We start from the raw sequence: 14,269 nt of genomic DNA, 5'->3' as shown, positions 1-14,269 counted from the left end.
AAAGCTTTCACTTGTGCTTTACAGCAGTGCTCCCTAAACTTTTTATAATCGCGAACCGGTCAACGTTTGATAATTTTACCGCGCCCCGTTGAGGGGGGGGGGGACGATAATTGTTTATATTTTTGCGGAGGCTTCGGCCCCGTCTCAGCAGTGAGACGGAGAGCCTTGCAGAATAAATTCCAATTTTTCTTTATCAGGTCGTTCTTCGATGAATCGAAATACCCTCCTTTGTGGATGGTTGCGTATTCCTCGAACGCGTCCATCTCTGCTTCGGTTGGAGAACGAAATCCTGCGCGGGTTCCACTCTGTGTTGGTGCAATATTGGATTGTACAGCTTAATTCTCACGTTTCGCTGGACCAGTGGTGATAATAACAGCTTGCAATTCTTCGAATCCAAAAGCTTTCACTTGTGCTTTACAGCAGTGCTCCCCAAACTTTTTATAATCGCGAACCGGTCAACGTTTGATAATTTTACCGCGCCCCGTTGAGGGGGGGGGGACGATAATTGTTTATATTTTTGCGGAGGCTTCGGCCCCGTCTCAGCAGTGAGACGGAGAGCCTTGCAGAATAAATTCCAATTTTTCTTTATCAGGTCGTTCTCCGACGAATCGAAATACCCTCCTTTGTGGATGGTTGCGTATTCCTCGAACGCGTCCATCTCAGCTTCGGTTGGAGAACGAGATCCTGCGCGTGGATCCATTCTGTGTTGGTGAAATATTGGGTTGCTCAGCTTTATTCTGAGGTTTCGCTAGACCTGTGGTGAAAATGCGTGCTTGCAATTCTTCGAATCCAAAATCTTTCACTTGAGCTTAACAGCAGTGCTCCGCAACCATTTTATAGCCGCGGACAGGGCAACGTTTGATAATTTTACTGTGCCTCGATGAGGGGTGGGGCGTCAATTGTTTATATTGTTACGGTGGCTTCGACCACTTCTCGCCGGTGAGACGGTGAGCCGCGCAGCATAAATTCCAATTTTACTTCATCACGTCGTCCTCCGACGAATCGAAATACCCTCTGTTGATGGCCGCGTATTCTTCGAACTCGATCTTCTCAGCTTCGGTTGGAGAACGAAATCCTGCGCGGGTTCCACTCTGTGTTGGTGCAATATTGGATTGTACAGCTTAATTCTCACGTTTCGCTGGACCAGTGGTGATAATAAGAGCTTGCAATTCTTCGAATCCAAAAGCTTTCACTTGTGCTTTACAGCAGTGCCCCCCAAACTTTTTATAATCGCGAACCGGTCAACGTTTGATAATTTTACCGCGCCCCGTTGAGGGGGGGGGACGATAATTGTTTATATTTTTGCGGAGGCTTCGGCCCCGTCTCAGCAGTGAGACGGAGAGCCTTGCAGAATCAATTCCAATTTTTGTTTATCAGGTCGTTCTCCGAGGACCGAAATACCCTCCTTTGTGGATGGTTGCGGATTCCTCGAACGCGTCCATCTCTGCTTCGGTTGGAGAACGAGATCCTGCGCGTGGTTCCACTCTGTGTTGGTGCAATATTGAGTTATACATCTTAATTCTCACATTTCGTTAGACCAGTGGTGAAAATGCGAGCTTGCAATTCTTCGAATCCAAAGGCTTTCACTTGAGCTTAACAGCAGTGCTCCGCAAGCATTTTATAGCCGCGGACAGGGCAACGTTTGATAATTTTACGGCGCCTCGATGACGGGTGGGGGGCGTCAATTGTTTATATTGTTACGGTGCCTTCGACCTCTTCTCGCCGGTGAGACGGTGAGCCGCGCAGAATAAATTCCAATTTTACTTCATCACGTCGTCCTCCGACGAATCGAAATACCCTTTGTTGATGGCCGCGTATTCTTCGAACGCGACCTTCTCAGCTTCGGTTGGAGAACGAAATCCTGCGCGGCTTCCACTCTGTGTTGGTGCAATATTGGATTGTACAGCTTAATTCTCACGTTTCGCTGGACCAGTGGTGATAATAACAGCTTGCAATTCTTCGAATCCAAAAGCTTTCACTTGTGCTTTACAGCAGTGCTCCCCAAACTTTTTATAATCGCGAACCGGTCAACGTTTGATAATTTTACCGCGCCCCGTTGAGGGGGGGGGACGATAATTGTTTATATTTTTGCGGAGGCTTCGGCCCCGTCTCAGCAGTGAGACGGAGAGCCTTGCAGAATAAATTCCAATTTTTCTTTATCAGGTCGTTCTCCGATGAATCGAAATACCCTCCTTTGTGGATGGTTGCGTATTCCTCGAACGCGTCCATCTCTGCTTCGGTTGGAGAACGAGATCCTGCGCGTGGTTCCACTCTGTGTTGGTGCAATATTGGGTTATACAGCTTAATTCTCACATTTCGTTAGACCAGTGGTGAAAATGCGAGCTTGCAATTCTTCGAATCCAAAGTCTTTCACTTGTGCTTAACAGCAGTGCTCCCCAACCATTTTATAGCCGTGGACAGGGCAACGTTTGATAATTTTACGGCGCCTCGATGAGGGGGGAGGGCGTCAATTGTTTATATTGTTACGGTGGCTTCGACCACTTCTCGCCGGTGAGACGGTGAGCCGCGCAGAATAAATTCCAATTTTACTTCATCACGTCGTCCTCCGACGAATCGAAATACCCTTTGTTGATGGCCGCGTATTCTTCGAACTCGATCTTCTCAGCTTCGGTTGGAGAACGAAATACTGCGCGGGTTCCACTCTGTGTTGGTGCAATATTGGATTGTACAGCTTAATTCTCACGTTTCGCTGGACCAGTGGTGATAATAAGAGCTTGCAATTCTTCGAATCCAGAAGCTTTCACTTGTGCTTTACAGCAGTGCTCCCCAAACTTTTTATAATCGCGAACCGGTCAACGTTTGATAATTTTACCGCGCCCCGTTGAGGGGGGGGGGGACGATAATTGTTTATATTTTTGCGGAGGCTTCGGCCCCGTCTCAGCAGTGAGACGGAGAGCCTTGCAGAATCAATTCCAATTTTTGTTTATCAGGTCGTTCTCCGAGGACCGAAATACCCTCCTTTCTGGATGGTTGCGGATTCCTCGAACGCGTCCATCTCTGCTTCGGTTGGAGAACGAGATCCTGCGCGTGGTTCCACTCTGTGTTGGTGCAATATTGAGTTATACAGCTTAATTCTCACATTTCGTTAGACCAGTGGTGAAAATGCGAGCTTGCAATTCTTCGAATCCAAAGGCTTTCACTTGAGCTTAACAGCAGTGCTCCGCAATCATTTTATAGCCGCGGACAGGGCAACGTTTGATAATTTTACGGCGCCTCGATGAGGGGGGGGGGGGGCGTCAATTGTTTATATTGTTACGGTGCCTTCGACCTCTTCTCGCCGGTGAGACGGTGAGCCGCGCAGAATAAATTCCAATTTTACTTCATCACGTCGTCCTCCGACGAATCGAAATACCCTTTGTTGATGGCCGCGTATTCTTCGAACGCGACCTTCTCAGCTTCGGTTGGAGAACGAAATCCTGCGCGGCTTCCACTCTGTGCTGGTGCAATATTGGATTGTACAGCTTAATTCTCACGTTTCGCTGGACCAGTGGTGATAATAACAGCTTGCAATTCTTCGAATCCAAAAGCTTTCACTTGTGCTTTACAGCAGTGCTCCCTAAACTTTTTATAATCGCGAACCGGTCAACGTTTGATAATTTTACCGCGCCCCGTTGAGGGGGGGGGGGGACGATAATTGTTTATATTTTTGCGGAGGCTTCGGCCCCGTCTCAGCAGTGAGACGGAGAGCCTTGCAGAATAAATTCCAATTTTTCTTTATCAGGTCGTTCTTCGATGAATCGAAATACCCTCCTTTGTGGATGGTTGCGTATTCCTCGAACGCGTCCATCTCTGCTTCGGTTGGAGAACGAGATCCTGCGCTTGGTTCCACTCTGTGTTGTTGCAATATTGGGTTATACAGCTTAATTCTCACATTTCGTTAGACCAGTGGTGAAAATGCGAGCTTGCAATTCTTCGAATCCAAAGGCTTTCACTTGTGCTTAACAGCAGTGCTCCCCAACCATTTTATAGCCGTGGACAGGGCAACGTTTGATAATTTTACGGCGCCTCGATGAGGGGGGGGGGCGTCAATTGTTTATATTGTTACGGTGGCTTCGACCACTTCTCGCCGGTGAGACGGTGAGCCGCGCAGAATAAATTCCAATTTTACTTCATCACGTCGTCCTCCGACGAATCGAAATACCCTTTGTTGATGGCCGCGTATTCTTCGAACGCGACCTTCTCAGCTTCGGTTGGAGAACGAAATCCTGCGCGGGTTCCACTCTGTGTTGGTGCAATATTGGATTGTACAGCTTAATTCTCACGTTTCGCTGGACCAGTGGTGATAATAACAGCTTGCAATTCTTCGAATCCAAAAGCTTTCACTTGTGCTTTACAGCAGTGATCCCCAAAATTTTATAATCGCGAACCGGTCAACGTTTGATAATTTTACCGCGCCCCGTTGAGGGGGGGACGATAATTGTTTATATTTTTGCGGAGGCTTCGGCCCCGTCTCAGCAGTGAGACGGAGAGCCTTGCAGAATAAATTCCAATTTTTCATTATGAGGTCGTTCTCTGACGAATCGAAATACCCTCCTTTGTGGATGGTTGCGTATTCCTCGAACGCGTCCATCTCATCTTCGGTTGGAGAACGAGATCCTGCGCGTGGATCCATTCTGTGTTGGTGAAATATTGGGTTGCTCAGCTTTATTCTGAGGTTTCGCTAGACCTGTGGTGAAAATGCGTGCTTGCAATTCTTCGAATCCAAAATCTTTCACTTGTGCTTAACAGCAGTGCTCCCCATCCATTTGATAGCCGCGGACAGGGCAACGTTTGATAATTTTACGGCGCCTCGATGAGGGGGGGGGGCGTCAATTGTTTATATTGTTACGGTGGCTTCGACCACTTCTCGCCGGTGAGACGGTGAGCCGCGCAGAATATATTCCAATTTTACTTCATCACGTCATCCTCCGACGAATCGAAATACCCTTTGTTGATGGCCGCGTATTCCTCGAACGCGTCCATCTCAGCTTCGGTTGGAGAACGAAATCCTGCGCGGGTTCCACTCTGTGTTGGTGCAATATTGGATTGTACAGCTTAATTCTCACGTTTCGCTGGACCAGTGGTGATAATAACAGCTTGCAATTCTTCGAATCCAAAAGCTTTCACTTGTGCTTTACAGCAGTGCTCCCCAAACTTTTTATAATCGCGAACCGGTCAACGTTTGATAATTTTACCGCGCCCCGTTGAGGGGGGGGGGACGATAATTGTTTATATTTTTGCGGAGGCTTCGGCCCCGTCTCAGCAGTGAGACGGAGAGCCTTGCAGAATAAATTCCAATTTTTCTTTATCAGGTCGTTCTCCGACGAATCGAAATACCCTCCTTTGTGGATGGTTGCGTATTCCTCGAACGCGTCCATCTCTGCTTCAGTTGGAGAACGAGATCCTGCGCGTGGTTCCACTCTGTGTTGGTGCAATATTGGGTTATACAGCTTAATTCTCACATTTCGTTAGACCAGTGGTGAAAATGCGAGCTTGTAATTCTTCGAATCCAAAGGCTTTCACTTGTGCTTAACAGCAGTGCTCCCCAACCATTTTATAGCCGCGGACAGGGCAACGTTTGATAATTTTACGGCGCCTCGATGAGGGGGGGTGGGCGTCAATTGTTTATATTGTTACGGTGGCTTCGACCACTTCTCGCCGGTGAGACGGTGAGCCTCGGAGAATAAATTCCCATTTTACTTCATCACGTCTTCCTCCGACGAATCGAAATACCCTTTGTTGATGGCCGCGTATTCTTCGAACTCGACCTTCTCAGCTTCGGTTGGAGAACGAAATCCTGCGCGGGTTCCACTCTGTGTTGGTGCAATATTGGATTGTACAGCTTAATTCTCACGTTTCGCTGGACCAGTGGTGATAATAAGAGCTTGCAATTCTTCGAATCCAAAAGCTTTCACTTGTGCTTTGCAGCAGTGCTCCCCAAACTTTTTATAATCGCGAACCGGTCAACGTTTGATAATTTTACCGCGCCCCGTTGAGGGGGGGGGGACGATAATTGTTTATATTTTTGCGGAGGCTTCGGCCCCGTCTCAGCAGTGAGACGGAGAGCCTTGCAGAATCAATTCCAATTTTTGTTTATCAGGTCGTTCTCCGAGGACCGAAATACCCTCCTTTGTGGATGGTTGCGGATTCCTCGAACGCGTCCATCTCTGCTTCGGTTGGAGAACGAGATCCTGCGCGTGGTTCCACTCTGTGTTGGTGCAATATTGAGTTATACAGCTTAATTCTCACATTTCGTTAGACCAGTGGTGAAAATGCGAGCTTGCAATTCTTCGAATCCAAAGGCTTTCACTTGTGCTTAACAGCAGTGCTCCCCAACCATTTTATAGCCGCGGACAGGGCAACGTTTGATAATTTTACGGCGCCTCGATGAGGGGGGAGGGGCGTCAATTGTTTATATTGTTACGGTGGCTTCGACCACTTCTCGCCGGTGAGACGGTGAGCCGCGCAGATTAATTTCCAATTTTACTTCATCACGTCGTCCTCCGACGAATCGAAATACCCTTTGTTGATGGCCGCGTATTCTTCGAACGCGTCCATCTCAGCTTCGGTTGGAGAACGAAATCCTGCGCGGGTTCCACTCTGTGTTGGTGCAATATTGGACTGTACAGCTTAATTGTCACGTTTCGCTGGACCAGTGGTGATAATAACACCTTGCAATTCTTCGAATCCAAAAGCTTTCACTTGTGCTTTACAGCAGTGATCCCCAAAATTTTATAATCGCGAACCGGTCAACGTTTGATAATTTTACCGCGCCCCGTTGAGGGGGGGACGATAATTGTTTATATTTTTGCGGAGGCTTCGGCCCCGTCTCAGCAGTGAGACGGAGAGCCTTGCAGAATAAATTCCAATTTTTCATTATCAGGTCGTTCTCTGACGAATCGAAATACCCTCCTTTGTGGATGGTTGCGTATTCCTCGAACGCGTCCATCTCAGCTTCGGTTGGAGAACGAGATCCTGCGCGTGGATCCATTCTGTGTTGGTGAAATATTGGGTTGCTCAGCTTTATTCTGAGGTTTCGCTAGACCTGTGGTGAAAATGCGTGCTTGCAATTCTTCGAATCCAAAATCTTTCACTTGTGCTTAACAGCAGTGCTCCCCATCCATTTGATAGCCGCGGACAGGGCAACGTTTGATAATTTTACGGCGCCTCGATGAGGGGGGGGGGCGTCAATTGTTTATATTGTTACGGTGGCTTCGACCACTTCTCGCCGGTGAGACGGTGAGCCGCGCAGAATAATTTCCAATTTTACTTCATCACGTCGTCCTCCGACGAATCGAAATACCCTTTGTTGATGGCCGCGTATTCTTCGAACGCGTCCATCTCAGCTTCGGTTGGAGAACGAAATCCTGCGCGGGTTCCACTCTGTGTTGGTGCAATATTGGATTGTACAGCTTAATTCTCACGTTTCGCTGGACCAGTGGTGATAATAAGATCTTGCAATTCTTCGAATCCAAAAGCTTTCACTTGTGCTTTACAGCAGTGATCCCCAAAATTTTATAATCGCGAACCGGTCAACGTTTGATAATTTTACCGCGCCCCGTTGAGGGGGGGACGATAATTGTTTATATTGTTACGGTGGCTTCGACCACTTCTCGCCGGTGAGACGGTGAGCCTCGGAGAATAAATTCCCATTTTACTTCATCATGTCGTCCTCCGACGTATCGAAATACCCTGTGTTGATGGCCGCGTATTCTTCGAACTCGATCTTCTCAGCTTCGGTTGGAGAACGAAATCCTGCGCGGGTTCCACTCTGCGTTGGTGCAATATTGGACTGTACAGCTTAATTCTCACGTTTCGCTGGACCAGTGGTGATAATAACACCTTGCAATTCTTCGAATCCAAAAGCTTTCACTTGTGCTTTACAGCAGTGATCCCCAAAATTTTATAATCGCGAACCGGTCAACGTTTGATAATTTTACCGCGCCCCGTTGAGGGGGGGACGATAATTGTTTATATTTTTGCGGAGGCTTCGGCCCCGTCTCAGCAGTGAGACGGAGAGCCTTGCAGAATAAATTCCAATTTTTCATTATCAGGTCGTTCTCTGACGAATCGAAATACCCTCCTTTGTGGATGGTTGCGTATTCCTCGAACGCGTCCATCTCAGCTTCGGTTGGAGAACGAGATCCTGCGCGTGGATCCATTCTGTGTTGGTGAAATATTGGGTTGCTCAGCTTTATTCTGAGGTTTCGCTAGACCTGTGGTGAAAATGCGTGCTTGCAATTCTTCGAATCCAAAATCTTTCACTTGTGCTTAACAGCAGTGCTCCCCATCCATTTGATAGCCGCGGACAGGACAACGTTTGATAATTTTACGGCGCCTCGATGAGGGGGGGGGGGCGTCAATTGTTTATATTGTTACGGTGGCTTCGACCACTTCTCGCCGGTGAGACGGTGAGCCGCGCAGAATATATTCCAATTTTACTTCATCACGTCATCCTCCGACGAATCGAAATACCCTTTGTTGATGGCCGCGTATTCCTCGAACGCGTCCATCTCAGCTTCGGTTGGAGAACGAAATCCTACGCGGGTTCCACTCTGTGTTGGTGCAATATTGGATTGTACAGCTTAATTCTCACGTTTCGCTGGACCAGTGGTGATAATAACAGCTTGCAATTCTTCGAATCCAAAAGCTTTCACTTGTGCTTTACAGCAGTGCTCCCCAAACTTTTTATAATCGCGAACCGGTCAACGTTTGATAATTTTACCGCGCCCCGTTGAGGGGGGGGGGACGATAATTGTTTATATTTTTGCGGAGGCTTCGGCCCCGTCTCAGCAGTGAGACGGAGAGCCTTGCAGAATAAATTCCAATTTTTCTTTATCAGGTCGTTCTCCGACGAATCGAAATACCCTCCTATGTGGATGGTTGCGTATTCCTCGAACGCGTCCATCTCTGCTTCGGTTGGAGAACGAGATCCTGCGCGTGGTTCCACTCTGTGTTGGTGCAATATTGGGTTATACAGCTTAATTCTCACATTTCGTTAGACCAGTGGTGAAAATGCGAGCTTGTAATTCTTCGAATCCAAAGGCTTTCACTTGTGCTTAACAGCAGTGCTCCCCAACCATTTTATAGCCGCGGACAGGGCAACGTTTGATAATTTTACGGCGCCTCGATGAGGGGGGGGGGGCCGTCAATTGTTTATATTGTTACGGTGGCTTCGACCACTTCTCGCCGGTGAGACGGTGAGCCTCGGAGAATAAATTCCCATTTTACTTCATCACGTCGTCCTCCGACGAATCGAAATACCCTTTGTTGATGGCCGCGTATTCTTCGTACTCGATCTTCTCAGCTTCGGTTGGAGAACGAAATCCTGCGCGGGTTCCACTCTGTGTTGGTGCAATATTGGATTGTACAGCTGAATTCTCACGTTTCGCTGGACCAGTGGTGATAATAAGAGCTTACAATTCTTCGGATCCAAAAGCTTTCACTTGTGCTTTACAGCAGTGCTCCCCAAACTTTTTATAATCGCGAACCGGTCAACGTTTGATAATTTTACCGCGCCCCGTTGAGGGGGGGGGGACGATAATTGTTTATATTTTTGCGGAGGCTTCGGCCCCGTCTCAGCAGTGAGACGGAGAGCCTTGCAGAATCAATTCCAATTTTTCTTTATCAGGTCGTTCTCCGACGAATCGAAATACCCTCCTTTGTGGATGGTTGCTTATTCCTCGAACGCGTCCATCTCTGCTTCGGTTGGAGAACGAGATCCTGCGCGTGGTTCCACTCTGTGTTGGTGCAATATTGGGTTATACAGCTTAATTCTCACATTTCGTTAGACCAGTGGTGAAAATGCGAGCTTGTAATTCTTCGAATCCAAAGGCTTTCACTTGTGCTTAACAGCAGTGCTCCCCAACCATTTTATAGCCGCGGACAGGGCAACGTTTGATAATTTTACGGCGCCTCGATGAGGGGGGGGGGCCGTCAATTGTTTATATTGTTACGGTGGCTTCGACCACTTCTCGCCGGTGAGACGGTGAGCCTCGGAGAATAAATTCCCATTTTACTTCATCACGTCGTCCTCCGACGAATCGAAATACCCTTTGTTGATGGCCGCGTATTCTTCGAACTCGATCTTCTCAGCTTCGGTTGGAGAACGAAATCCTGCGCGGGTTCCACTCTGTGTTGGTGCAATATTGGACTGTACAGCTTAATTGTCACGTTTCGCTGGACCAGTGGTGATAATAACACCTTGCAATTCTTCGAATCCAAAAGCTTTCACTTGTGCATTACAGCAGTGATCCCCAAAATTTTATAATCGCGAACCGGTCAACGTTTGATAATTTTACCGCGCTCCGTTGAGGGGGGGACGATAATTGTTTATATTTTTGCGGAGGCTTCGGCCCCGTCTCAGCAGTGAGACGGAGAGCCTTGCAGAATAAATTCCAATTTTTCATTATCAGGTCGTTCTCTGACGAATCGAAATACCCTCCTTTGTGGATGGTTGCGTATTCCTCGAACGCGTCCATCTCAGCTTCGGTTGGAGAACGAGATCCTGCGCGTGGATCCATTCTGTGTTGGTGAAATATTGGGTTGCTCAGCTTTATTCTGAGGTTTCGCTAGACCTGTGGTGAAAATGCGTGCTTGCAATTCTTCGAATCCAAAATCTTTCACTTGTGCTTAACAGCAGTGCTCCCCATCCATTTGATAGCCGCGGACAGGGCAACGTTTGATAATTTTACGGCGCCTCGATGAGGGGGGGGGGGCGTCAATTGTTTATATTGTTACGGTGGCTTCGACCACTTCTCGCCGGTGAGACGGTGAGCCGCGCAGAATAATTTCCAATTTTACTTCATCACGTCGTCCTCCGACGAATCGAAATACCCTTTGTTGATGGCCGCGTATTCTTCGAACGCGTCCATCTCAGCTTCGGTTGGAGAACGAAATCCTGCGCGGGTTCCACTCTGTGTTGGTGCAATATTGGATTGTACAGCTTAATTCTCACGTTTCGCTGGACCAGTGGTGATAATAAGATCTTGCAATTCTTCGAATCCAAAAGCTTTCACTTGTGCTTTACAGCAGTGATCCCCAAAATTTTATAATCGCGAACCGGTCAACGTTTGATAATTTTACCGCGCCCCGTTGAGGGGGGGACGATAATTGTTTATATTTTTGCGGAGGCTTCGGCCCCGTCTCAGCAGTGAGACGGAGAGCCTTGCAGAATAAATTCCAATTTTTCATTATCAGGTCGTTCTCCGACGAATCGAAATACCCTCCTTTGTGGATGGTTGCGTATTCCTCGAACGCGTCCATCTCTGCTTCGGTTGGAGAACGAGATCCTGCGCGTGGTTCCACTCTGTGTTGGTGCAATATTGGGTTATACAGCTTAATTCTCACATTTCGTTAGACCAGTGGTGAAAATGCGAGCTTGTAATTCTTCGAATCCAAAGGCTTTCACTTGTGCTTAACAGCAGTGCTCCCCAACCATTTTATAGCCGCGGACAGGGCAACGTTTGATAATTTTACGGCGCCTCGATGAGGGGGGGGGCCGTCAATTGTTTATATTGTTACGGTGGCTTCGACCACTTCTCGCCGGTGAGACGGTGAGCCTCGGAGAATAAATTCCCATTTTACTTCATCATGTCGTCCTCCGACGTATCGAAATACCCTGTGTTGATGGCCGCGTATTCTTCGAACTCGATCTTCTCAGCTTCGGTTGGAGAACGAAATCCTGCGCGGGTTCCACTCTGCGTTGGTGCAATATTGGACTGTACAGCTTAATTCTCACGTTTCGCTGGACCAGTGGTGATAATAAGAGCTTACAATTCTTCGAATCCAAAAGCTTTCACTTGTGCTTTACAGCAGTGATCCCCAAAATTTTATAATCGCGAACCGGTCAACGTTTGATAATTTTACCGCGCCCCGTTGAGGGGGGGACGATAATTGTTTATATTTTTGCGGAGGCTTCGGCCCCGTCTCAGCAGTGAGACGGAGAGCCTTGCAGAATAAATTCCAATTTTTCATTATCAGGTCGTTCTCTGACGAATCGAAATACCCTCCTTTGTGGATGGTTGCGTATTCCTCGAACGCGTCCATCTCAGCTTCGGTTGGAGAACGAGATCCTGCGCGTGGATCCATTCTGTGTTGGTGAAATATTGGGTTGCTCAGCTTTATTCTGAGGTTTCGCTAGACCTGTGGTGAAAATGCGTGCTTGCAATTCTTCGAATCCAAAATCTTTCACTTGTGCTTAACAGCAGTGCTCCCCATCCATTTGATAGCCGCGGACAGGACAACGTTTGATAATTTTACGGCGCCTCGATGAGGGGGGGGGGGCGTCAATTGTTTATATTGTTACGGTGGCTTCGACCACTTCTCGCCGGTGAGACGGTGAGCCGCGCAGAATATATTCCAATTTTACTTCATCACGTCATCCTCCGACGAATCGAAATACCCTTTGTTGATGGCCGCGTATTCCTCGAACGCGTCCATCTCAGCTTCGGTTGGAGAACGAAATCCTACGCGGGTTCCACTCTGTGTTGGTGCAATATTGGATTGTACAGCTTAATTCTCACGTTTCGCTGGACCAGTGGTGATAATAACAGCTTGCAATTCTTCGAATCCAAAAGCTTTCACTTGTGCTTTACAGCAGTGCTCCCCAAACTTTTTATAATCGCGAACCGGTCAACGTTTGATAATTTTACCGCGCCCCGTTGAGGGGGGGGGACGATAATTGTTTATATTTTTGCGGAGGCTTCGGCCCCGTCTCAGCAGTGAGACGGAGAGCCTTGCAGAATAAATTCCAATTTTTCTTTATCAGGTCGTTCTCCGACGAATCGAAATACCCTCCTATGTGGATGGTTGCGTATTCCTCGAACGCGTCCATCTCTGCTTCGGTTGGAGAACGAGATCCTGCGCGTGGTTCCACTCTGTCTTGGTGCAATATTGGGTTATACAGCTTAATTCTCACATTTCGTTAGACCAGTGGTGAAAATGCGAGCTTGTAATTCTTCGAATCCAAAGGCTTTCACTTGTGCTTAACAGCAGTGCTCCCCAACCATTTTATAGCCGCGGACAGGGCAACGTTTGATAATTTTACGGCGCCTCGATGAGGGGGGGGGGCCGTCAATTGTTTATATTGTTACGGTGGCTTCGACCACTTCTCGCCGGTGAGACGGTGAGCCTCGGAGAATAAATTCCCATTTTACTTCATCACGTCGTCCTCCGACGAATCGAAATACCCTTTGTTGATGGCCGCGTATTCTTCGAACTCGATCTTCTCAGCTTCGGTTGGAGAACGAAATCCTGCGCGGGTTCCACTCTGTGTTGGTGCAATATTGGATTGTACAGCTTAATTCTCACGTTTCGCTGGACCAGTGGTGATAATAAGAGCTTACAATTCTTCGAATCCAAAAGCTTTCACTTGTGCTTTACAGCAGTGCTCCCCAAACTTTTTATAATCGCGAACCGGTCAACGTTTGATAATTTTACCGCGCCCCGTTGAGGGGGGGGGGACGATAATTGTTTATATTTTTGCGGAGGCTTCGGCCCCGTCTCAGCAGTGAGACGGAGAGCCTTGCAGAATCAATTCCAATTTTTCTTTATCAGGTCGTTCTCCGACGAATCGATATACCCTCCTTTGTGGATGGTTGCGTATTCCTCGAACGCGTCCATCTCTGCTTCGGTTGGAGAACGAGATCCTGCGCGTGGTTCCACTCTGTCTTGGTGCAATATTGGGTTATACAGCTTAATTCTCACATTTCGTTAGACCAGTGGTGAAAATGCGAGCTTGTAATTCTTCGAATCCAAAGGCTTTCACTTGTGCTTAACAGCAGTGCTCCCCAACCATTTTATAGCCGCGGACAGGGCAACGTTTGATAATTTTACGGCGCCTCGATGAGGGGGGGGGGCCGTCAATTGTTTATATTGTTACGGTGGCTTCGACCACTTCTCGCCGGTGAGACGGTGAGCCTCGGAGAATAAATTCCCATTTTACTTCATCATGTCGTCCTCCGACGTATCGAAATACCCTGTGTTGATGGCCGCGTATTCTTCGAACTCGATCTTCTCAGCTTCGGTTGGAGAACGAAATCCTGCGCGGGTTCCACTCTGCGTTGGTGCAATATTGGACTGTACAGCTTAATTCTCACGTTTCGCTGGACCAGTGGTGATAATAACACCTTGCAATTCTTCGAATCCAAAAGCTTTCACTTGTGCTTTACAGCAGTGATCCCCAAAATTTTATAATCGCGAACCGGTCAACGTTTGATAATTTTACCGCGCCCCGTTGAGGGGGGGACGATAATTGTTTATATTTTTG

This window comes from Lasioglossum baleicum, unplaced genomic scaffold (assembly GCF_051020765.1).
Source record: "Lasioglossum baleicum unplaced genomic scaffold, iyLasBale1 scaffold0140, whole genome shotgun sequence".
Taxonomy (NCBI): domain Eukaryota; kingdom Metazoa; phylum Arthropoda; class Insecta; order Hymenoptera; family Halictidae; genus Lasioglossum; species Lasioglossum baleicum.
The sequence above is the reverse complement of the archived record's forward strand: the minus strand, read 5'-3'. Positions refer to the sequence as shown.